The 24,165-nt window shown below is 45.1% G+C and overlaps 1 long non-coding RNA gene across 1 annotated transcript in view; it reads left to right on the forward strand.

Moving 5' to 3' along the window:
• Positions 1–24,165, forward strand: part of LOC308621021 — a 32,678-nt gene that overhangs the window by 6,788 nt on the left and 1,725 nt on the right. Inside the window, exons 3-4 of the long non-coding RNA XR_014016372.1 lie at positions 17,428–17,546; positions 24,013–24,147. This is a non-coding gene — a long non-coding RNA (uncharacterized lncRNA). The remainder of the gene's footprint in view (positions 1–17,427; positions 17,547–24,012; positions 24,148–24,165) is intronic.

Here is a 24,165-nt window from a genome sequence, read left to right on the forward strand (position 1 = left end):
CCCCAGAGGTGACCATCTTGAATGGTTTGGTGCATCTCTCTCAGGGTCTATCTGTCTCTATCTCCGTCTCTGTCTCTCACACACAAGCAGATTTGTTTACATTTATGTTGATTTCACATCTATGTGGTCTTACAGATGGGATCCTGGATGCAGATGGTTGGTCCTCGTGCTTCCCACCTAAGAGGACCCTGAAGTCTCCCCTGTAATCAGGGGAGTGGGGGCATTTCCCTCAAAATATGCCTTAGTGACATATTGATTGTTTTGAATTAATGTTACTTAAGAAAAGAGCCATGCAAGAGAGACACTTTTTACCTCTTTTTAGGAAGAAATAAATCTCTCCTGTGAAAGGTACCCCACCTGGGGGCTGAGACGTGAGGGCAGAGGGCTGCAGGCGTGCTGGCCCCTGCAAATCAATTCATTTTGGGGACTTTCTGTCGAGACTACTGAGGTGCCAGTTAGCTTTGTGATGACCAAAGCCAACTCCTCTCTCTGGCTATTTCTGAGAAAAGGCCTGAGTCTGAGCCATTATAGATTCTCTGGATTTCTTGGCATATGGACTGATCTGCACCCTCTCATCCTGACAGACCCCTTGTAGAAACACCTTCACTTTAAGAGTTCTTTCACCTCGTCCAGAAGATAAACAATGCCCCCACTCCCATACCCAACAAACAAGGAGACAGATATTCATTTGCTTTCCTACCTCAGCCACTTCAGAGAAGTCACTCTCTTAGAAATACCTTAAGCTCAATGACATACCTCTGTCTCCCTTTCTCTGGCACCATGGCATCCCTGGGTGAGCCCCGTCTTACATGGGCTTGACGGCACCACTTAGATGAGCCAGAGACAGTACCCCGAAATGGCCTGATGGTACCACCATACATTGAAAATGACCTACACACCAAATCAGCCTTAAACATGGTGGTCCAGAGACCAGGGATGTGCATGTGCCTCTGATGAAATCATTGCTCAGGAAACCCCAGCATCTATCATCCATCTTCTCCACGTTCTTCTGACCTTTGCTTTTCCTCTTTTCAGCTGATATCTTTTTAATTTTATTTATTTATTTATTTTTTGCAGTGTGCGGGCCTCTCACTGTTGTGGCCTCTCCCGTTGCGGAGCACAGGCTCTGGATGCGCAGGCTCAGCAGCCATGGCTCACGGGCCTAGCCGCTCCGCGGCATGTAGGATCTTCCCAGACTGGGGCACGAACCCGTGTCCCCTGCATCAGCAGGCGGACTCTCAACCACTGCGCCACCAGGGAAGCCCTCAGCTGATATCTTGCTAGATTGTTCATGGACAGATCCCATCTGGCAAAAGCAGAATCATCTTCCCAACACATGAGATAAGAACAGGCATGGGCCCACACGCATCTTATCCTCCTCTGCCTGCCCAGTCCATCATGTTAGAAAAATGTGCCCCTCCTCCTGTCAGAAGCCAGACGCCAGGTAAAGGACTTAGATGTAGAGGAAACCAGAATATTGTCTTGAGCTACAGACACTTCAAAAAAACAAAGCAAAAACATTCCCCCCCACCAATATACCAGGTGCAGAAGGGTATGCTGAGCCTTCCCCTTCTTTTTCCTGGAAGCAGCAGATAACATGTCATGCGCCCCCCGCCCCCAACCAAGAAGACATCTTCCCTCTCCTGGAAGGAGAGTGACATTGTGATTGTCAAGGGCAGAGAGTGGAGAATGAGAGAATTCTGTACAAACAGACCTTGTTCAACCTAATTCTCATCTTCCTTAGCTTCCCCACTTAGTGTAGTTCCTTTTCCACATCACCTCTCTTTGTTCAACCTAACAGAAAAGAATTTAGGTTTTGCCACTTCTCTGGGTCTTTCTTCATTTCCTTAGGAGGGCGCCCTGGGTCAGGTAAAACTTGTGGGAAATAAATGTGTATGGTTCCCTTCTGTGAATCTGTCTCGTGTCTGTTTAATTCTCAGGACCAGCCTTCAGCTCTAAGAGGGTGGAGGTCAGGTTCTGTCTTGTCCACATCTTCCTTGCTGGCATCTTTGAATTTTACCTCCTTCCTTGGCTTGATTCCTCAGCATGCTGATATGCTCTCAGCTACCATCTTTAGAAGCTCTGTGAACATGGGCTGTGTGTTTCAAAATGAAACACATTTGTACCCTACGATACAGCTCTTGAATTCCTTGGTATTGATGGACCTAAATGAGTCGAATGCTTATATCTCTACAGAAACCTGTATGGGACATTTACGGCAGCTTTATTCATAGCTGCCAAAACTTGGAAGCAACCAAGATATCCTTCAGGAGGTGAATGGACACACAGACTGGTCTCCATCCATGCAACAGAATGTTCTTCGGCACTGAAAATATATGAGAGAGATATGGAGCCATGGGGAGACGGGAGGGGCACCTTAAGTGCATATCACTCACCAAAAGAAGTCAATCTGGAAAGGTGGCATAGCTTAGGGTACCAACCACATGTGACATTCAGGAAAAGGCAAACCAAAGAAAGGGTGGGTTGCCAAGGGTTTGTGGCAGGGTTGAGGGGTGGGGCATGATAAACAGGTTGAGCACTGAGGATTTTTAAGGCAGTGAAACTATTCAGTGTGATACATTCATGGCGAGACACATTTGTCAAAACCCATAGACTGTGCAACACAAGTGAATCCTAGTGTAAACTCTGGACTCTGGTGATCATGACGTGTCCATGTAGATTCATCGATGGTGACCAACACACAGAATGTTGATAGGATAGTTGGGGAGAGGGAAACTCTGAGCACCTGTGTGGGTGGGGAGGGGGTAGGTGGGGAGAGCAGTAACAGCAGAGTAGGGGGCATATAGCACCTCTCTGTACTCTGCCCAATTTTGCTGTGAACTCAAAACTTCTTTAAAAAAATGATAAACCTTATTTAAGCAAAGAAACAAATAACGTTCCATTAGCATCACATGGCTGTTCCTCTTCAAATCCTCAATCTGTCTGGACCACTTGAAAGTCAAACTTCAGCGGACACTTGACCTTTCAACCCTCATCCTTTCAAAGTTTCTTCTACATCTGCTCTTTATCTCACTACACTTTTGTTTTTTAATTTTTAATTAAAAAAATGTTTCTGGCTGCGCTGTGAGGCTTGCAGGATCTTAGTTCTCCAACCAGGGATCGAACCTGAACCCTCAGCACTGAAAGCATGGAGTCCTAACCACTGGACTGCGAGGGAATTCCCCTACACTCTTTTTTTTTAAGATAGTATTTTTTCTTCTTTTTAAAAATTGATATATACTTGACGGGCAATATTACATATTAGTTTTCTGGTATACAACATAGTGACTTGATATTTTTATACACTACAAAATGATCAGCAAGATAAGTCTAGTTACTATTTATCACCATACAATGTTATTACAGTATTATGGACTCTATTCCCTGTGCTGTACCTCACACCCCATGACATTTGTTTTATAACAGGAGTTTGGAACCTCTCAATCTTTCTCACCTATTGCACTCATCCCTCCACCCCCCTCCCATCTGCTAACCACCAGCATGTTCTTGGGATCTATGAATCCCTTTCTGCTTTGTTGTGTTTGTTCATTTGTTTCGTTTTGTTTTGTTTTCATTTGTTTTGTTTTGTAGATTCTATATATAAGTGACATCATAAGGTAATTCTCTTTCTCTGTCTGCCATATTTCACTTAGCATAATGCCCTCTAGATCCATTCATGTTCTCGTAAGATTTTGTTCTTTTCTTCGTTCTTTTTTCTTTTATATATATATATATATATATATATATATATATAGAGAGAGAGAGAGAGAGAGAGAGAGAGAGAGAGAGAGAGAAACTATGTATATGAAACTTTCTTTATTTTTCTATCAAAGGATACCGTGCTGGCTTCCATATCTTGACTATTGCCAATAAAGCTGCCATGAACATAAGGGTGCATATATCTTTTTGAATTCGTTTTTTGGTTTCCTTCAGAAAGATAACCCCAAGTGTAATACCTGCATCATATGCTATGTCTATTTTTAATTTCTTGAGGAACCTCCATACTGTTTTCCATAGTGGCTGTACCAATGAGCATTCCCAGCAAAAGGGAATGAGGATTCCCTTTTCTCCACATCCTCAGCAATGATAGCCATTCTTTCAGGTGTGAGGTGATAATCTCACTGTGGTTTGGATGTGCATTTCCCTGATGATGAGTGATGCTGACCATGTTTTCATGTGTCTTTTGGCCATCTTTATATATTCTTTGGAAACATGTTCAGTCTTCTGCCAATTTTTTATTTGGATTTTTGTTTTTCTGGAGGTTGAGTTGTGTGAGTGAGTTCTTGGTCTATTTTGTGTATGAACCACTTCCAGCTGTATTGCTTGCAAATATTTCTCACATTCAATAGGCTGCCTTTTTGTTTTGTGGATGGTGTTTTTTGCAGTTGAAAAGCTTTTCAGTTGGATGGAGTCCCATTGGTTTATTTTGCTTTTATTTCCCTTGCTTGAGGAGACAGATCCAACAAATATTGCTAAAACTTATGTCATTGTACTGCCTATGTTTTCTTCTAGGTGTTTTATGGCTTCAGGTCTTATATTGAAGTGTTTGATTCATTTTGAGGTTAGTTTTTTAGATGGTATAAGAAAGGATTCCAGTTTGATTCTTGTGCATGTAGCTGTCCAGTTTTCTCAACACCATTTATTGAAGAGGTTATATTTTCCCCATTGTATATTGTCACCTCCTTTGTCATAGATGAATTGACCATGTAAGCATGGGTTTATTTCTGGGCTGTCAATTCTGTCCCATGGGCATGTGTGTATTTCTTTTGTTCCAATACCATATTGTCTTGATGATTTTAGATTTGTAGTATAGTTTGAGATCAGGGAGCATGATATGTCCAGGTTTGTGCTTCTTTCTTAAGACTGTATTGACAATTCAGGTTCTTTTGTGTTTCTATACACATTTTAGAATTCTTGGTTCTAGTTCTCCGAAAAATTCCATTGGTATTTTGACAGAAATGGCATTGAATCTCTAAATTGCCTTGGGGTGTGGAATCATTTTAACAATATGAATTCTTCTAATCCAGGAGCACGGTGTATATTTCCATTTGTTTGTGTCATCTTCATTTCTTTCATCAATGTCTTCCAGTTTTCTGAGTATAGGTCTTTTACCTTCTGGGTTAGATGTATTCCTAGGTATTTTATCTTTGTTAATGTCATTGTCATTAACAAAGAGATTTCTTATGTCATTGAGATTTCTTAATTTCTCATTCTGACAGTTTGTTGTGACTGTATAGAAATGTAACCGATTTCTGTAAATTAATTTTGTATCCTGCAGCTTAACTGAACCTTCTGATGAGTTCTATTTGGTTTGGGGTGTGGTCTTCAAGATTTTCTGTATAGAGTATCATGTCATCCACAAACAGTGACAGTTTTTCCTCTGTCATGAGATTCCTTTTATTTCTTTTTAAAATCTAATTACTATGGCTAGGACTTCTTAGACCATGTGGGATGAAAGTGGTGAGAACCATCAGGGTTAGAGTTAGGTTTAAGCATAATTGTCCATAATTGTGTGAGTCTGTTCAGGGGCTGCCATAACAAATACCACAGAACAGACAGTTTAAACAACAGACATCTCCCAGTCCTGGATGCTGTCTGAGATCAAGGTGTCTGCAGACTGGTGTTTCCTGAGGCTTCTCTCCTTGGCATGTAGACAGCCATCTTTTCCCCCTGTCCTCACATAGTCTTCCCCTGTGCCTATCTGTGTCCTAATCTCTTCTTGTAGGACATCAATCCTATTGGATTAAGATCTACCCTAGTGACCTCATTTTTACCTTGATCACCTCTTTATTTTTTAAACTAAATTTATTCTGTTTATTTATTTTTGGCTGTGTTAGGTGTTCATTGCTGCATGCGGGCTTTCTGTAGTTGCCATGAGTGGGGGCTACTCTTCATTGTGGTGCATGGGCTTCTCATTGCGGTGGCTTCTCTTGTTGCAGAGCATGGGCTGTAGAGTGCAGGCTCAGTAGTTGTGGCACATGGGCTCAGTAGTTGTGGTGCACAGGCTTCAGTAGTTGTGGCTCGCGGGCTGTAGAGCGCAGGCTCAGTAGTTGTGGTGCATGGGCTTAGTTGCTCCGCGGCATGTGGGATCTTCCTGGAACAGGGCTTGAACCCGTGTCCCCTGCTGCGCCACCAGGGAAGCCCTATTTTTTCTTTTTAAATTGGAGTATAGTTGCTTTACCATGTTGTGTTATTTTCTGCTGTACAGCAAAATGAATCAACCACACATATCCATATATTCCCCTCTTCCTTGGATTTCCTTCCCATTTAGGTCACCACAGAGCATTCAGTAGAATTCCCTGTGCTATACACTTTGTTTTCATTAGTTATCTATTTTATACATAGTAGTATATATATGTCAATCCTAATCTTCCAATCCATCCCACCCTTCCCTTCCCCCCTTGGTATCCATATGTTTGTTCTCTACATCTGTGTATCTATTTCTGCTTTGTAAATAAGTTCATCTATACAATTTTTCTAAATTCCACATATATGCGTTAATATACAGTATTTGTTTTTCTTTTTCTGACTTACTTCACTCTGTATGGCAGTGTCTGGGTCTATCCATGTGTCTGCAAATGGCACAGTTTCATTCTTTTTTATGACTGTGTAGTAATCCATTGTATATATGTACCACATCATCTTTGTCCATTCCTCTGTTGATGGACATTTAGGTTGCTTCCATGTCCTGGCTATTGTAAATAGTGCTGCAGTGAACACTGGGGTGCATGTATCTTTTTGAATGATGGTTTTCTCCGAGTATATGCCCAGGAGTGGGATTGTTGGATCATATGGTAGTTCTATTTTTAGTTTTTTAAGGAACCTCCATACTGTTCTCCATAGTGGCTGTATCAATTTACATTCCCACCAACGGTGCAAGACGGCTCCCTTTTCCCCACAGCCTCTCTGGCGTTTATTTGTAGATTTTTGATCATGGCCATTCTGACTAGTGCAAGGTGATACCTCACTGTAGTTTTGATTTGCATTTCTCTAATGATTAGTGATGTTGGGCATCTTTTCATGTGTTTGTTGGCCATCTGTATGTCTTCTTTGGAGAAATGTCTATTTAGGTCTTCTGCCCATTTTTCGATTGGGTTGTTTGTTCTTTTGATATTGAGCTGCATGAGCTGTTTGTATATTTTGGAGATTAATGCCTTGCCAGTTGCTTCATTTGTAAATATTTTCTCCCATTCTGAGGGTTGTCTTTTTGTCTTGGTTATGGTTTCCTTTGCTGTGCAAAAGCTTTTAAGTTTCATTAGGTACCACTGGTTTAGTTTTGTTTTTATTTTCATTACTCTAGGAGGTGGGTCAAAAAAGATCTTGCTGCGATTTATGTCGTAGAGTGTTCTGTCTATGTTTTCCTCTAAGAGCTTTATAGCGTGCAGCCTTACATTTAGGTCTTTAATCCATTTTTGTATATGGTGTTAGGTAGTGTTCTAGTTTCATTGTTTTACTTGTAGCTGTCCAGGTTTCCTAGCGTCACTTATTGAAGAGGCTGTCTTTTCTCCATTGTATATTCTTGCCTCCTTTGTCAAAGATTAGATAACCTTAGGTGCATGGATTTATCTCTGGGCTTGCTATCCTGTTCCATTGTTCGTCTCCTCTTTAAAAACTCCATCTCCAAATATAGCCACATCCTGGGGTCCTGGGAGTTAGGGATTCAGCATGTGAATTTGAGGGGACACGACTGAGCCCACACCATCCTGCTTAGGAACTAACATGTGCCTCAGTCCTTCCTTCCCTCAAGTCCCACTGGGGTGATGTGATGGGTGAGGGAGAGGCCACTTGTGCAGTGTTTGTGTCCCAGCTGGGGAACCCTTCTCTGCTCTCTTTGATCAGACAGCAGCAGTGCCAGCCCCCTCCTGAGGTGAGCGGTTCTGGGGTTTTGTGCTATGTCTGTTTCCTGGCCTGCTGAGGTGCTCAGTGACAGGGAACCCAGGAGCCAGCAGCGTAGTGGGGATGCCGGGGGCTCTCAGGGCCTTGGCAAACACTTCTCCCACCACACACCCCAGCAAAAGTGGGGAAACCTTTGGGGGATTACAGGAGGTCTCATTTATGCTTCAGGAAGAGCACATTGGGGTGGGATGTGAGATGCACCATGGAGGCAGGGAGCTATGTCATGGCCTACAGAACCAGGCACAAGATCAAGCCTGGGCCAGGGCTGTAGCTGTAGAGGAGAATTAGTGTGGGGACTGGCTATAGGCTCTGGAGGAGGAGCTGGCAGTCACTGGGGCAGAAGGAGAGTGGGAGCCTGGGAGGCCCTGGGTGTCTGGACTGCGTCCTGGGGTGTGGGGAGCGGTAGGATCCCAGTCCTCCGAGGGGCCTGTTAGCCCCCAAGGTGAGATGGGGATGCAGTGGCTGCACAGATGCCTGTGTCCTGGGAGAGGGGTCCATGCTGGAATTATTGCAGGGAGGAGGAGGAAAGGCCGGGTGGGGGCAGGCTGGTACAGCAGGCTACCTACAGGTGACTGTGGTCCTGTTGGAAGCAACTCAGAGCCAGAAGGAGTGGCCGTCAGGAGCTCAGCTTCTTTCTCTTGTTCCTTTGTAAAACCACTGTGGTAGAGTTTGAAACACCACCAGGAGACTTCTGAGCCCAGTGCTGCCATGGGTTCATCAAAGGGGCCTGGGTGGAAAACAGAACCACTGCAGGCCCCACCCATGTCCTCACTGGGGATGAATCCCATCAGGATACTGGGGCTCACAGACTTTAGGGAATCCCTGCCCTCAGGACTGGTCTCCTTTCTTCCAGCCAGCTGCTGGTCAGAGGCCCAGGCACCCCCATCCTGGCTCCAACCCCTAGGGCCTGGATTCTGGGACAGTTTAGGGGTAATGCAAGGCCCTCATGCTCTTTTATCTGCTTGGGGGCAAAAATGTCTTAAAAGCTGCAATTGGCTGATTTTGGAGGTCTGAGTGTTTCTAGCTGATATGGGTGGAAAGGTGGGGTGTGAGGTACATACATCTGCAGAGCCTTCTCAGTGTAAAGACCTATGCATTCCACTGGCCAGTCAGTTCCCCACACCATCCTCCCAGGAAGCTCAGATCCAGGATTAGGAGGGCAGAGGCTCTCCCTTTGCTTATCTGTAACTTCCCACTCCCACCCTGAGGAGCCTGGCTCCCACCGTCTGCCATTTATCAATTCATTTCTCTTTTCCAGATTCCATGTACAGTGGTTTCAGAATTGTTAGCTACTACACCCTGGAAAGAACTTTATAAAATAAGGTCCACTGTTTTTGTATGGTCCATTTAGCCTTTAGTCTACAGATTCCAATGATTTCCAAGGTTAACTTAGGTCAGCGCCTTTTGCCCCACTGCCTACAGTGAGGTTTTTCATACATTTCTTATACAGTTACATTCTGTCGCGTAGTGTATTCCATCCTGTGACACTCCTACACTCTAAATAAATTTGAATAGATTATGATTGACCCCTTGGACTCTACAAATCTATGGGCTTAGATGTATGCATAGTGACAGGTATCTATCCTACAGTATCGTGTGGAATACTTCAACCCCCACCCCGTGATCTGCTTATCTGTACTGTTTTGCCTTTTCCAAAATGTTATAAATGGGGTCACACTCTGTACATCCTCCTCAGACTGGATTCTTCCACTTAACAATATATACATAAGATTTATTCTTGTCTTTTCATGGGTTGATGGTTCATGCCTTTTTTTTTTTGATGGCATCATACTTATTATTTCATTTAAAGTTTTACTTGCTAGAAATACAGTGTTGTTATTCTTCAGAATAGTATCTTTCAGGTCCTCTTTTTTAAAAAAAATGTTTATTGGAGTATAGTTGCTTAATGGTTCGTTCCTTTCTATTGCTGAGTGGTATTCCATTGCATGTGTATGGGAGGAAAAACCATTTTCCCTCTACCCTTCTAGGTTCTTGGTTGAGAACCACCCCCCCACTTAAAAAAACAAAAAGACAGATTACTAGGAGAAAACCAGAAGTGTAATAATATGTATACCTCCTGTATACAGGGGAGCTATCCAGAAAAACTGAGTCACTGCCTGAAATGGCCAAAACCATCATCTTAAATACCATCTTCAGATAAAAACAAAAGAAAGACCCTGGGGAAGGGGTGAAACCAGTTATGGCAGGTTATCATGCAAAGCACAGTAAACAAGGGTATGGTTGTATGCAGATTTAAGTCAGGACTTGTACGTTGATAAGAGTTAGTTGAGATTTAATCATCCTATTTCTTGTGCAAAGAGGGACACAACCTTACGAATGTAGATTTCTATTGTAAATATCCTTCACGAAAGAGCAATCTCTGCTGTTTTCTGAGACTCTTTTTTTTTTTTCCTTTTTTTGAATCAGGCTGAAATAATCCTTATGCCAGAGGGGCATATTTTGGGATGGCATATTCTACTTTGCTTGACCTGGATGTACCCCACTTTCCTTATGCATTCCTCTATTGAAGGATATCCTGATTTCTTCAAGTTCTTAACCATTATGAGTAGTGGTGCTGTGCATAATTGCATCTTTGTTTGCATTCAGCTATAGATTTTCTTTCTTTCTTTGTTTGTTTATTCATTTATTTATTTTTGGCTGCATTGGGTCTTGTTGCTGTGCATGGGCTTTCTCTAGTTGCGGTGAGAGGGGGCTACTCTGTTGCGGTGCACGGGCTTCTCATTGCAGTGGCTTCTCTTGCTACGGAGTATGGGCTCTAGGGGCGTGGGCTTCAGTAGTTGTGGCTTGAGGGCTCTAGAGCACAGGCTCAGTAGTTGTGGTGCACTGGCTTAGTTGCTCCGTGGCATGTGGGATCTTCTCAGACCAGGCATCGAACCTGTGTCCTCTGCATTGGCAGGTGGATTCTTAACCACTGCACCACCAGGGAAGTCCCTTTTCTTTGTTTTTTTAAAAAAATTTTATTTTATATTGGAGTATAGTCGATTAACAATGTTGTGATAGTTTCAGGTGCACAGCAAAATGACTCAGCCGTACATATACACATATCTAGACATAGATTTTCAAAGCAGTTGCATAAATACTGGAAGCACGATTGTTGGATCTCAAGGTGAGACTTGTTCAGCTTTGGGAAAAACTGCCAAACTGTCTTTCAAAGTGGCTGTACGTGCATCCCACCAGCAAATGGGAGAGTTCCTGTTGTTCCTCACCCTATAGCAGTTGGTATTGTCATACTTTTGGAGTTTAACAGTCCTAATAGGTGTACTGTGATACCTCATGACTTTAATTTGTAATTCCCTAAAGGTACATGATGTTGAACATATTTTTGTATGATTTTCACTACCTGTATATCTTTTTTGGTGAGGTGTGTGTTCTAATCCTTACCCACTTTTTTTTCTTTTTTTTTTTTTTTTTTTTGCGGTACGTGGGCCTCTCACTGTTGTGGCCTCTCCCGTTGTGGAGCACAGGCTCCGGACGCACAGGCTCAGTGGCCATGGCTCACGGGCCCAGCCGCTCCGCGGCATGTGGGATCTTCCCGGACTGGGGCATGAACCCGTGTCCCCTGCATCGGCAGGTGGACTCTCAACCATTGTGCCACCAGGGAAGCCCCCCATTTATTATGGGGTTGCTTTAGAGGCCTTTGCCTATTTTGAGTCCAAATCCTTTATTGGTTATATGGTTTGCAAAGATTTTTCTCCCAGTTTGTGGCTTTTCAATTTCTGAATAAGCTCTTTTAGAGTACAAATCTTTAATTTTATAAAGTCCATAATATGACTTTCTTTTGTGGATTGGCTTATTGTGTTGTGTGTTAAAACTCAAGCTCATGGTGTACAGACCAAACGCAAGGTTATGTAGATTTTCTTCTGTGTTTATCTCTGTAATTTTGATAGTTTTGCATTTTATAATAAATGTCTGTTAATAAGTTTGAGTGAATTTCGTGTTAAGTTTTAAAGTTTGTGTCTACAGTCATCATTTCATTTCATACACTTTCCAGTTAAGTATTCCTTAACTATTTTGGAGAAGTCATGGGATATTTGGCTCTATTTCAGTTTGAATTTCCACAGTGTAATGGATCAGCAGAATTGCCCTCAGCGGGCGGGGCCTTCACTGAACTGTAAGGGTGGCTTGGTCTGCTCCGTTCCCACTGGCTGGCAGGGAACGTGAGCCCGCCTCCCTGACCCTGCGCGGCAACTCATGTTTTGCCAGCGGCCTTGGCTCCGCGGTCAGCTGACAGGGGCCCCTGTCTCCTCAGGACCCCCTGAGGCTTCAGCTTTGGGACATTGTGGGGTCCTGTTCTCTCTGACAGGAGCCCGGTCTCCTCAGGACCTGTCGGGAGGGGGTGCCGCTGAAGGAAAAGGTGAGGAAACGTGAGGAAAAGTGGGGAGAAGGTTCCTGTGCGTGGATGACCAATGAGGGTGTCTGTCTTCAGAGGAACTGAGGAAAGCTCGGTTTTTAGTTAGTTTGTGTGTGTGGTGTAGACAGATCGCAGTGTTGTTCTTTGGCCTGTGGCGTCCAGTTTTCCCAGCACCGTTTATCGAGGGGACTGTCCTTTCCCTGGTGTATGTTCTTGGCTCCTTTCTTGTGGATTAACTGACCACACACCCATAGGATTTTTCTGGGCTGTCTATTCTGGTCCTCTGGTCTGTGTGCCTGTTTTTGTGTCAATTCCACACTAGTTTGGTGACTGTAGCTTTGTAATGTAGTGTCAAGTCAGGGAGCGAGATGCCTCCATCCAGTTCTGCTTTCTCAGGGTCACTTTGGCTATTTTGGGTCCTTTGTAGTTTCACAGAAATCTTAAGATCGTTCTGTTTCTGTGAGAAACGTCATTGGAATTTTGGTAGGGATTACATTGAATGTGTACATAAATTGGGTAGAATGCATATTTAAAATATTTTATTTAAAAAATTTTTTATTTATTTAATTTATTGTTGGCTGCGTTGGGTCCTCGTTGCTGTGTGCGGGTTTCTCTAGTTGTGGCGAGTGGGGGCTACTCATTGTTGCAGTGCGCAGGCTTCTCATTGCAGTGGCTTCTGTTGTTGTGAAGCACAGGCTCTAGGCGCCCAGGCTTCAGTAGTTGTGGCACGTGGGCTCAGTAGTTGTGGCTCGCGGGCTCTAGAACGCAGGCTCAGTAGTTGTGGCGCACGGGCTTAGTTGCTCCGTGGCATGTGGGATCTTCCCAGACCAGGGCTTGAACCCGTGTCCCCTGAACTGGCAGATGGATTCTTAACCACTGTACCACCAGGGAAGCCCAGAATGCATATTTTAACAATATTGTTTTCACCCATTAGCACGGGATATTATTCCATTTACTTGTGTCTGTCCAGTTTCTTTCATTGGTGTCTTACAGTTTTCAGTGTGCAGGTCTTTCAGGTCCTTGGTTAAATTTACTCGTAGTTATTTTCTTGGATGCAGTTGTAAATGGGATTTAAAAAAATTCTCTTTCTGATGGTTCATTATTAGTGTATAGAATCACAAATGATTTTTTGTATTGATTTTTTTCCTGCAGTTTTACTGAATTCATTTTTAGTTTTAGTATGTTTTTGGTGGTATGATGTGGAAAAGTAGAAATCTGAAATTTATCTATTTTTTTTCTTTCATTGCTTATGCTTTACTGTCAAATCTAAGAAACCATTGTTAAATTGAAGGTCATGAAGATTTAATTCGTTGGTTTCTTGGAGAGTTCATACAGTCATCCCTCGGTATCCACTAGGCCAGGGTTTAGGCCTGGGGTTTGAAGTCAGTGTGAGGGTTTAGGGTCAGAGTTTAGGGTTGTGGGGCAGGGTTTGAGAGTCAGGGTAGAGGGTTGTGGTTAAAGGGTCAGGGTCAGGGATTAGAGTTTGGGGGTCAGGGTTAAGGGTCTAGGGGTCTGGGATTAGAGTTGTTAGGCTGTTAAGGTTAGAGGTTAGGGCTCTTGGGGTTAGGGTTAGAGTTAGGTTTAAGCACAACTGGCCCTCATTGCCCTCCCCTGTCCTTCTCTCTGAGGCCTTCAGGATGGACAGGGTTTGCCCACGGTCACACATGAGTCAGGGAGTTGAGCTGGACCACTGTTTTTCTACCGCACCCCCACCCCCAACCCCACCCCGCGGCCTGGGCTCTGAGAGAAGAATGAAATGTCTGTTCTTGTCTCTGACTGTTTCAAATCCAACTCATCCTCAGTCAAGCTTTGGGGAAGGTGTCAGAAGTCATGCATGGTTTCCTTCTGCCGTCCCACCTGGCAAGGGTGATGCTGGCCCCACTCTGCCTCAGTAGCCCCAGGTTCCAGCATAGGGAAGTACTCAGTAGAGATGTGTAGATTTGTACAGGACTGGGTGGAGTGACCTGCCAGCCCCCAGGTGCTGCCTTCTTGAGGGCTGGTTGGGCCCTCCTGGGTCTGGATGGATCCTTTGTCCCATCTGAGTGGGCATCAATAGACAATCAAGTCTCAGACAGGACAGCCCTTGACCTCTGACCATCCAGGCAGTCATCTGTGGTCCTCTAGGTCAGTCCAGCCTGGGAACTGTCAAGCTCCCATGCACAATTAGTGAGCTGACCATGTTGCTGAGCAACTGAACAGCTACCTGGGCAGTGTAGACATTCCTTTGAGATGTTTCAGTTACCAACATCCATGTGGCTGAGAAAAAGGCCTCCCCTTGGCAGCCTCATAGCTTGCCAAGAGAGGTAATAACCCTGTAAGCATTCGAGTGTGTCCCTGAAACAACAACCCTACAGCAGACCATGGCCCTGCAATCCTTTGGCCTTCCAGTGGTAAGAAACTTTTGACATTCATACTCCTTAAGAATCAAAGATATGGAAGCAACTGGGCCTTCCAATGGGAGGTTCACACTGAGGCTGCATGGTGTTGGAGAGCCGTTTGCATCCATGTGGCCTCTGGAAAGCCTGCCAATCATGGATCCTATGGTATGGAATAATTCTTGAGCCTCCTACTACTTCATTGAGCAAGAGTTTCCTTACTACCCTAGTATTTGGTTTCTTCCCTTATTAAAGGAGAGAGAAGAAACTAGAAAATGAGCAATATTATTCTTCAGAGATGGGTAAATTAATATGGCCGGGGGGCTGGCATGACTCAAGGGCTCCCACCTCTCAGGGGCAGGAGTAAGGTATGTGTGTCTTCTCAGGGCACATGGGCTATTGCGGGCCTACCTCTGAGATGTGAGGACCTGATGCCCAAGGCAGGAGACTTGAGTTTACCACCGATACCTACTCTGGTTTTTCAGCAAGTGGAAGGAAGAATTTTTGGCTGTTATGAGAGGGCAGTAAGAGCACTGGAAGTGTGGCCTTGGTCCCCGGCCCTAAGTGAACCGCTTTCATCCTTTTATGTCATATTCTGTACTGTGCAATGAGGTGTCATTGATATGGAATATGCTGCTTTTTACAAATCAGCGTCTGTTCTCATCCCCAAGTCCAGCATCTCAGCTTTCGTTTGGGAACTACATCTCCCGTTTCCAGTCCAAACAGTTCCAGAGGGCTGATCCCATGTTCCACCTGGCTTGAAGATGGGTTTATGACCCATGTCTAGCCAATCTCATTTTCCATCTTCTGATTCCTGTGATGGGTTCAAGGATGAAAATGTAACCCAAGCAAGGGCAAAGACATTTAAATCTGTGACTTTTCTTGGGAACCAGGAAAGGAAAAACCTTTTTCCTTTCTGAAAACCATTTTCCCTTTCTAGGAAAATGGATGGTGAGTGGTTGTCAGCCTAGAGTTGCTGGAGACCCCAGATATAGAGAGAGACTGTGTCTGTGAATGGGGTCACCCAAAGTCACTTAGCAGGACAAAGGTTTGGAGAGGAGTAATGTCACACTGAGAGAGTGTGAGCCCCTGAAACTGCCAGGTCCAAACCCATTCTTAAACTTGAAAATATTAATTTAGTTCTACCATTAAAATAAATGTTAATTTATTTTACTTAAGTAATTGTGTCCAGCCCCTGGGAATAAAAAAGTCCTAGTTGACACATCTGAATCAATAATCCATGATTCTTCCTGAGGTGTCCTCACTGGTGATGTGTGGCTGGGGGAGATGAAAACACTGGGTGGGGTCAGATCTTAGAGAGATCTGAACAGCTCTGTGCCTGTTCATTCCCCCTCCTGGGAGAGGGAAAGCCCATGGCAGTGAGAAGATAACTAGCAGGAGGAGGAGGTCACTCATGGTTAATTGGTCTTTTTAATTTTCCTTAATTGAGGGTCCATTTTCGTAATGCATTTTTAGAAGGAAATAGCCCATTTTCTCTAGATTTCCGTTTGGTACAGTAGGTTTCTCTTATTTGACTTTCAATTTTTCTTCTTTCTCATTTTCTACACAATTGTCAAAAGTAAAAAACATTGATACTTTATTAACTGAAGTCTGTATTTCATGCAGGTTCCCTTTGTTACACCATTTCTTGTTCCAGGATCCTAAATGACACGTAGTCATCATGTCCGTTTAGGTTTTTCTGGGCTTTGACAGTTTCTTAGAGTCTCTTTGTTTCTATGACCTTGACAGTGTAGGAGGACTGGTCAGGTATTTTGTAGACTGCCCTGCACTGGAATTTGTTGGTGTTTTCCTTTTTTAAAATGTATTTATTTATTTTTGGCTGTATTGGGTCTTCGTTGCTCCATGTGGGCTTGTGAGCAGGGGCTACTCTTTGTTGCAGTGTGCGGGCTTCTTATTGCGGTGGCTTCTCTTGTTGCAGAGCATGGGCTCTAGGCTCGTGGGCTTCAGTAGTTGTGGCACGTGGACTCATTAGTTGTGGCTTGGGGGCTCTGGAGCACAGGCTCAGTAGTTGTAGCACACGAGCTTAGTTGCTCCGCAGCATGTGGGATGTTCCCGGACCAGGGATCCAACCCGTGTCCCCTGCATTGGCAGGCGGATTCTTAACCACTGCGCCACCAGGGAAGTCCCTGTTGGTGTTTTTCTTATGATTAGGCTGAGGTTATGGGTTTTGAAGATGCAGATTACATAGGTAAAGTGCTTCCTCATCACTGTATATCAAGGGAACATGGTCTCAGGCAACTTATCACTTTCAGTCTTAAGTTTGGTCACCTGGTTGAGGTCATGATTGTCAGGTTTTCCATAGTGAAGTTACTTTTTTCCCACGTGCATACTAATATTAGGATAATTATTTCTATGAAAAATTCCATTGGGTATTATATCCTGATTGCAGTGAATTTGTTGATGGTTTTGGTTGGAATGGACATTTTAATAAGTCATTGTTCCAATGCATGAGCATAGAATATTTTTCTGTTTGTGTTTTCTTGAATTTCTTTATCAGTGCTTTATAGTTTTCTGAGTACGGTCTTTCCTGTGCTTGCTTAAATTTGTTCTTATGTATTTTATTCTTTTTGATGCAATTGTAAATGGGATTGTTTTCTTAAGTTTTCTTTCTGATGGTTCATTATTAATGTATAGAAACACGACTGATGTTTGCATACTGATTTCATATTCTTCAACTTTAGTGAATTTATTTATTCTAACAACTTTTTGTGAAGTGATATGGAAAATTGTATTTCTAAAATCTCACTGTTTCTCCTGCACCAGGTCATCCAGAGGACCCCAGACATGGTGGCTACTAATATACTCTTCCCACAGTGCTTCTTAATACCATGTGGACTCCTACAAGGGGAATTAGCATCACAACTTCAGTTGACTTTGTCTGGGTAAGTTTTGGCCTCTGTTACAAAGTTTGTTGTCAGTCTTATCTGCTTTTGTGGCATGGTATTGATATGGTTGTTTAGAAAAGTGATTTACTTTCCAGTAATTTCAAACATACAGAAAACTTTCAGTAATGGTAAAAAGCACTCACATTTGCAACGTCACACAAAATACTCCAGTGTGTTTTATATAAAAAAGGGACACTCTCCTGAGGAACTGTTTCAGGAAGGGGGACCCCTTCCAGGGCTGAAGAGTGGGCTCTTGTCTAACATTTGGAGATGAATTGTCCACAGAGACACACGTGCTGACAGAGCAAGAGACTTTACTGGGATGGGGTGCCTGGGCGGAGAGCAGGAGGGTCAGGGAACCTAGGAGGACTGCTCTGACACATGGCTTGAAGAGTTGGGTTTTATGGTGATGGGAGTAGTTTCTGGGTTGTCTCTGGCTGATCATTCTGACTCAGGGTGCTTTCTGGTGGCGCATGCAACGCTCAGCCAAGATGGACTCCAGCGAGGAGGATTCTGGGAGGTTGTTAGGACATGTGGACTGGCGTCTCCGCTTTCCTTTTGACCTTTCCCATATTCTTCTGGTTGGTGGTGGCTTGTTAGTTCCTTGTTCCTTACCAGGATCTCCCGTAGTAAAATAACTCATGCAAACTGTTACTGTCTTTTCCTGGCCAGGGTGGGCGGTTTCAGTCAGTGTTTCCCCTAACAGAACCAGCACATAACTCCCAAATGAGGAAATCACATGGTTTCCACAGTATATAATAATTCAGAGGCACACTTCCACATTCACCAGCAATCCCAACTGTATGAAAATGTCTTTTTCCATCTTGATCCAGTTTTCTTTTTATGGAACTGTTACCGAGACTTTCCCTCATTTTGACAACCTTGATGGATTTAAAACAGAGAAGATGAGTATGGGATCTGGGTGGCCTTTTCTGAATGGATTTGTTCACTAAGGATGGTTTTTAATGTTCACTCATATTGCAACATATATCAGTACTACATTTTTTCCCCATTGTAATTACAAATACATAACACAACTTTTACCATTTAAATAATTTTAACTATATAGTTTTAAAATTTTATTTATTATTTATTTATTTTTATTTATTTTTGGCTGCGTTGGGTTTTAGTTGTGGCACGTGGGAGATTTGTTGAGGCATGCGGGATCTTTTGTTGCAGTGCGCAGGCTTCTCTCTACTTGTGGCATGTGGATTTTCTCTACTGTAGTTGTGGTGTGCAGGCTCCAGGGCACGTGGGCTCTGTAGTTTGTGGCACGTGGGCTCTAGTTGAGGTGCGTGAGCTCAGTAGTTGTGGCGTGCAGGCTTAGTTACCTCATGGCATGTGGACTCTTAGTTCCATGACCAGGGATTGAAACCGAGTCCCCTGCTTTGTAAGGCGGATTCTTTACCACTGGATCATCAGGGAAGTCACTAAGTATATAGTTTTGTGGTACGAACTACCTTCACACTGTTGTGCAAACAGTTGTATAACATGTACCTTCTGTGGGTCTGGGAGATACCCAGGAAATTGAGTAACACTGTGAAATGGCCCAAGACATCCCGTTCAATACCATCTTTATGTAAAAACAAAAGAAATGAAGGGTATGGTAGTTGTGCAGATTTAAGTCTTAGACTTCGCTATTGATTAAGAGTTTCCTGAGATTTAGTTATTCTTCTATTTCTGGTACAGAGAGAGACTCCCTTTCAAATGGAAATTTCCTCTATAAATGTAAATTTGCCTCAATGAAGGGCAATCTTTTTTTTTTTTTTTTTTTGCAGTACGCGGGCTTCTCACCGCTGTGGCCTCTCCCGCCGCGGAGCACAGGCTCCGGACACGCAGGCCCAGCGGCCATGGCTTACAGGCCCAGCCGCTCTGTGGCATGTGGGATCCTCCCGGACCAGGGCACGAACCCACGTCCCCTGCATCGGCAGGCGAACTCTCAACCACTGCGCCACCAGGGAAGCCCAATGAAGGGCAATCTTGACTTGGTTTCATAGATTCTCATAAGTCTTCTTTTTTTTTTAAAAAAAATAATCAGCTCAAAATAATCCTCATTACAGAGAGGTATATTGTGGGGTATCATTTTCTCCCTTTCACATGGATGTATCCTAAGTTGCTTATGCATTCATCTACTGAAGGACATCCTGATATTTAAAAATTTTTAGCCATTATGAGTAGAGCTGCAGTGCATGACTGCATGCTAGTTTTTGTTTGGATGCTGTTTTTCAAAGCAGGTGTCTACATACTAGAGGCATGATGTTGTATCCTTATGTGAGCCTTGTTTAGCTTTGGAAAAAATTGACAAAGTATCTTTCGAAGTAGCTGTATATGCATTTTTCCATAAGTAAAATGCCCATTTTCCTCACTCTATATCATTTTTTTTGCAGTTAGGGTTAAGGTTAGGGTTAGGGCTAGGGTTTACGGTTGGGGTTGGGGTTGGGGTTAGGGTTAGGGTTTAGGGTTTACGGTTTGGGGTTAGGGGTTAGGGTTTAGGGTTAGGGTGAGGGTGAGGGTGTCAGTGTCAGTGCCTGAGTTGGGAGTAGTGTCAGGGTCTTAGTTAGGGACAGTGTCATTGCTTTAGTTAGGAGTAGTTTCAGGGCATTAGTTAGGGACAGTGTCAGTGCCTGCGTTGGGAGTAATGTCAGGGCCTTTGTTAGGAGTCTTCCCAGGGTCTTATTTAGGGACACTGTCAGTGCCTGTGTTAGGAGTAGTGTCAGGGCTTTAGTTACAGATAGTGTCATTTACTGTGTTGGGAGTAGTGTCAGTGCCTGAGTAAGGGACAGTGTCATTGCTTTAGTTAGGAGTAGTGTCAAGGCCTTAGTTAGGGATAATTTCAGTGCCTGAGTTAGGAGTACTGTCAGGGCCTTAGTTAGGGACAGTGTCAGTGCCTGAGTTAGGGGAACAGTCAGGGCCTTAGTTAGGGACAGTGTCAGTGCCTGAGTTGGGAGTAGTGTCAGGGCCTGAGTTAGGAGTAGTTTTAGGGCCTGAGTTAGGAGTAGTCTGTGGGTCTTAGTTAGGGACAGTGTCATTACCTGAGATAGGAATACTGTCAGGGCCTTAGTTAGGGACAGTTTAAGGTCCTGAGATAGGAGTAGTGTCATGGCCTTAGTTAGGGACATTGTCAGTGCCTGAATTAGGAGTAGTGTCAGGTCCTGAGTTAGGGGTAGACTCAGGGCCTTAGTTAGGACAGTGTCAGTGCCTGAGGTGGGAGCAGTGTAAGGGCCTGAGTTAGGAGTAGTGTGAGGGCCTTAGTCAGGGACACTGTCATTGCCTGACTCAGGGGTAGACTCAGGGCCTTATTTAGGGACACTGTTTGTGCCTGAGTTAGGAGTAATGTCAGGATGTTAGTTAGGGATAGTGTCATTGCTTTAGTTAGGAGTAGTTTCAGGGCCTTCGTTACGGACAGTGTCAGTTCCTGCATTGGGAGTAATGTCAGGGCCTTAGTTAGGATCTGTGTGAGTCCTTGACTTAAGAGATGTGACAGGACCTTAGTTAGGGACAGTGTCAGGGCCTGAATTAGGAGTAGTGTCACGGCCCTTCCATGCCGTTATTATGGCGAAGCCTCCCTCTGACTGAGTGAATGAATGTACCTAGCACACCAGTGTTAAAGGTAGGTGTATGCAATAATTGACTGTCGCCTCCTTCCTCTCTTTCTATCTCTCTGAGTCATCCAGGAAGGGGAGGACTAGGCCATGGCCCCATGGACCTCAGCTCGGTGTGCTGTACATCTGTGCGTCTGCCTCTCCTTCCTGGGCCTAATTTGGCTTTAGCATCTGTGAACTTCCTTTGGCTGGCGTTGAGGGTTTTGGGGTGCCATTAGACATTTCCCTCTATTGAGACGAATACTCTGTTTGTTATGTGTTGTCAAATTTCAGTCCACCAGATGGGTGGTCTGAGGCCCTCCTTTGCCACGTGCCCAAGACCAGGCTCTGGGAGCTCACCCTGTGAAGTCAGGATACATCCCTGTCCTGCTCACAGTTGTGCTCTTCCTTGGTGTGCTCTGGCTCCTGTAGCTGACTCAGGGGCAAGCTCAGCATGATGCTCCAGGTCAGATCCACCTGTGTTGAGTTCTCTTCGTAGCCCACGATTTGGCCCCATAGACCCTTGGCCCTGCTGAAAGAGATCCCTTCCTGGCCACACTTTCCAGAGACGGTTGTGGCCCTTGTGGGTAGTGGGTGTTTGGGGCAAGGTGGCGTGACTCAGCCCAACCCTTGGGGAGAGGCATTGTGTGTCCACATCGCTGAGCTCCTCATCAAACTCCAAAGTGGGCCTCTAACATAAGAATGACCAGCAGACACGTCCGCCAAGAACGGAAGGATCAGGGCCCAACCGGGCGTTATCCATCCTTCTTCTGCCCACTTGGCCTTTGCTCCCAGCTCAGGCACAGACCTAGTTTGGTCACATAGCCACCTGACACCAAAGAGAACCACCTAGTGATTTTAGCGTATACCTCGGGTCAAAATTGCTGCCTGGACCAGCTCCATGTGGACCAGTCATCTTTGCACATGGAAGTGGATGTGGGTGGCCCGCCGGGCTACTCACCCCTGATGAGGCTGCCCTTTGTGGAGGCAGACCCACCCCAATGACAGGACCACCCACCCCCAATATCACTCCACACACCCAGGAAATGGACAGATTTCTACCAGGTTGGCATCAGATTGGTGGATGGCCCTGTGGCTCCCAGGCTTGTCTTTGTGTTCCTCCTGGACAATGGCCCAAGGCAACTCACCTGAGACCTCAGCTAATGTCAACAGCCCTGGAGGCTCATCCTGATGGTGACGATTACTGAGGACACGGCCCCTGCACATGTGGACACAGCACAGATATTAAAAATAGCTGGGGGGCTTCCCTGGTGGCGCAGTGGTTGAGAGTCCGCCTGCTGATGCAGGGGACATGGGTTCGTGCCCCCGGGAAGATCCCACATGCCGTGGAGCGGCTGGGCTCGTGAGCCATGGTCGCTGAGTCTGAGCGTCTGGAGCCTGTGTTCCGCAACGGGAGAGGCCACAACAGTGAGAGGCCCGCGTACAGCAAAACAAACAAACAAACAAAACAAACAAACAAAAATAGCTGGGGAGTGGGCTCCACTATGATGTTGAAACCTCTTTCTCAAAGTTCCATTTCCGTTGGGCTCTATTGCCAGGGCAGTTAGGTCACCTCCTGGGGTCCCTGACCAAGAAGAGTGACAGAAACACCCCATGGGAAGATCTATGTCCCCAGCTCAGTTGACACAGCTGCTTTCAGCACTGACTGCTCTCCTCTATGTCAACAAGGATGTGGCCCTGTACAAACCATGGACCTCTCCCCCCGAGTCTCCCCATCTTCCAAATGGAGCTCATTCTGGCATCAACTTTCTAGGGAAGGCTTTAGGGGGATAGGCCTAAAAGCAGCTACAATACCTGTCAAATCTGTAGGCTGGTATCACAGGGACGGCTGGTATCACGTGGTGCACAGGTGGACACTGAACCAATTTGCCTATGTGGAGATTCGGGAGGAGCGGCCTATGGTTTGTACAGGGACACGTCCCTGATGACATGGAGGAGTGCAGCCATATCTGAAACCAGCTCTGTTCACAAAATCAGGGCCATAGCTCTTCCCATGTCTGGTTTGTGTCATTGTTCTGGGCCAGGGACTGCAGGAGGTGACCTAAATTCCCTGGCAATTGATACAAACAGGAACTGGAATCTGGGTAATGAGGCATGGACATCCTAGTGGAGCCCACTCCCCAGGTCACGTGGCAGTAAACATGGATCTGTTGTGTCCCCATGTGCAGGGGTTGTAGCCTCAGGAAACGTCACAATCGTGGTGAGCCTACAGGGCTGGTGACATTAGATCAGGTCTCAGATGTGTTGTCTTGGGCCATTGTCCAGGAGGAATCCAAAGACAAGCCTTGGAGACCCAAAGCAGTCTACCACTCTGATGCCACCCTGTTAGCAATCTGTCCCTTGCCTGGGTGTGTGGACTGATATTGCAGGTGCATGTTCCTGTCCTGTGGTGTGGGTCTCCAAACAAAACGGGCCGGCTCATGTGGGGTGAGAAGCCTGGTGGGTCGGACACATTCACAGCAATGTCCCAAGCTGGCTGGTCCACATGGAACATGCCCAGGCAGCACCTTTAAAGTGAGCTTTATGCCAAAAACTCTAGGATGTTCTCTTTGGTCCCAGATGGATATGTGATCAGACATAGGTCTGTGCCTGACCTGGGAGCGGAAGGTCGAGTGGGTAGAAAAAGCTATGATAATTGCAGCATGGGTCCCTGATCCCTCTGGGCTTGGTGGGCCCTTATGCTAGTCACTGTTATGATAGAGCCCCACGTTGGAAATCGGAGAGGAGCTCAATGATGTGGACACCCAATGCCTCCTCCCGAGTGCTGGACCAAGTCACGCCACACCCCACCCCACCCCCACTGTCCACAAGGGTCAGGGCCGGATCCAGAAGGTGTGATGACATAGGATTCTCTATAACAGGTCCCAGGGTTCTACGATGCCCAAACCTGGGCTACGAAGAGAGCTCAGCACAGCCAGATCTGACCTGGAGCATCATGCTAAGTTTCCTCCCGAATCATCTACTGTACCCAGACCACACCAAGGAAGAGCACAAAGGTGAGCAGGCCGGGGATG

This window comes from Mesoplodon bidens (genome assembly GCF_964165515.1).
Source record: "Mesoplodon bidens genome assembly, chromosome: 1".
In the NCBI taxonomy this organism is placed as follows: domain Eukaryota; kingdom Metazoa; phylum Chordata; class Mammalia; order Artiodactyla; family Ziphiidae; genus Mesoplodon; species Mesoplodon bidens.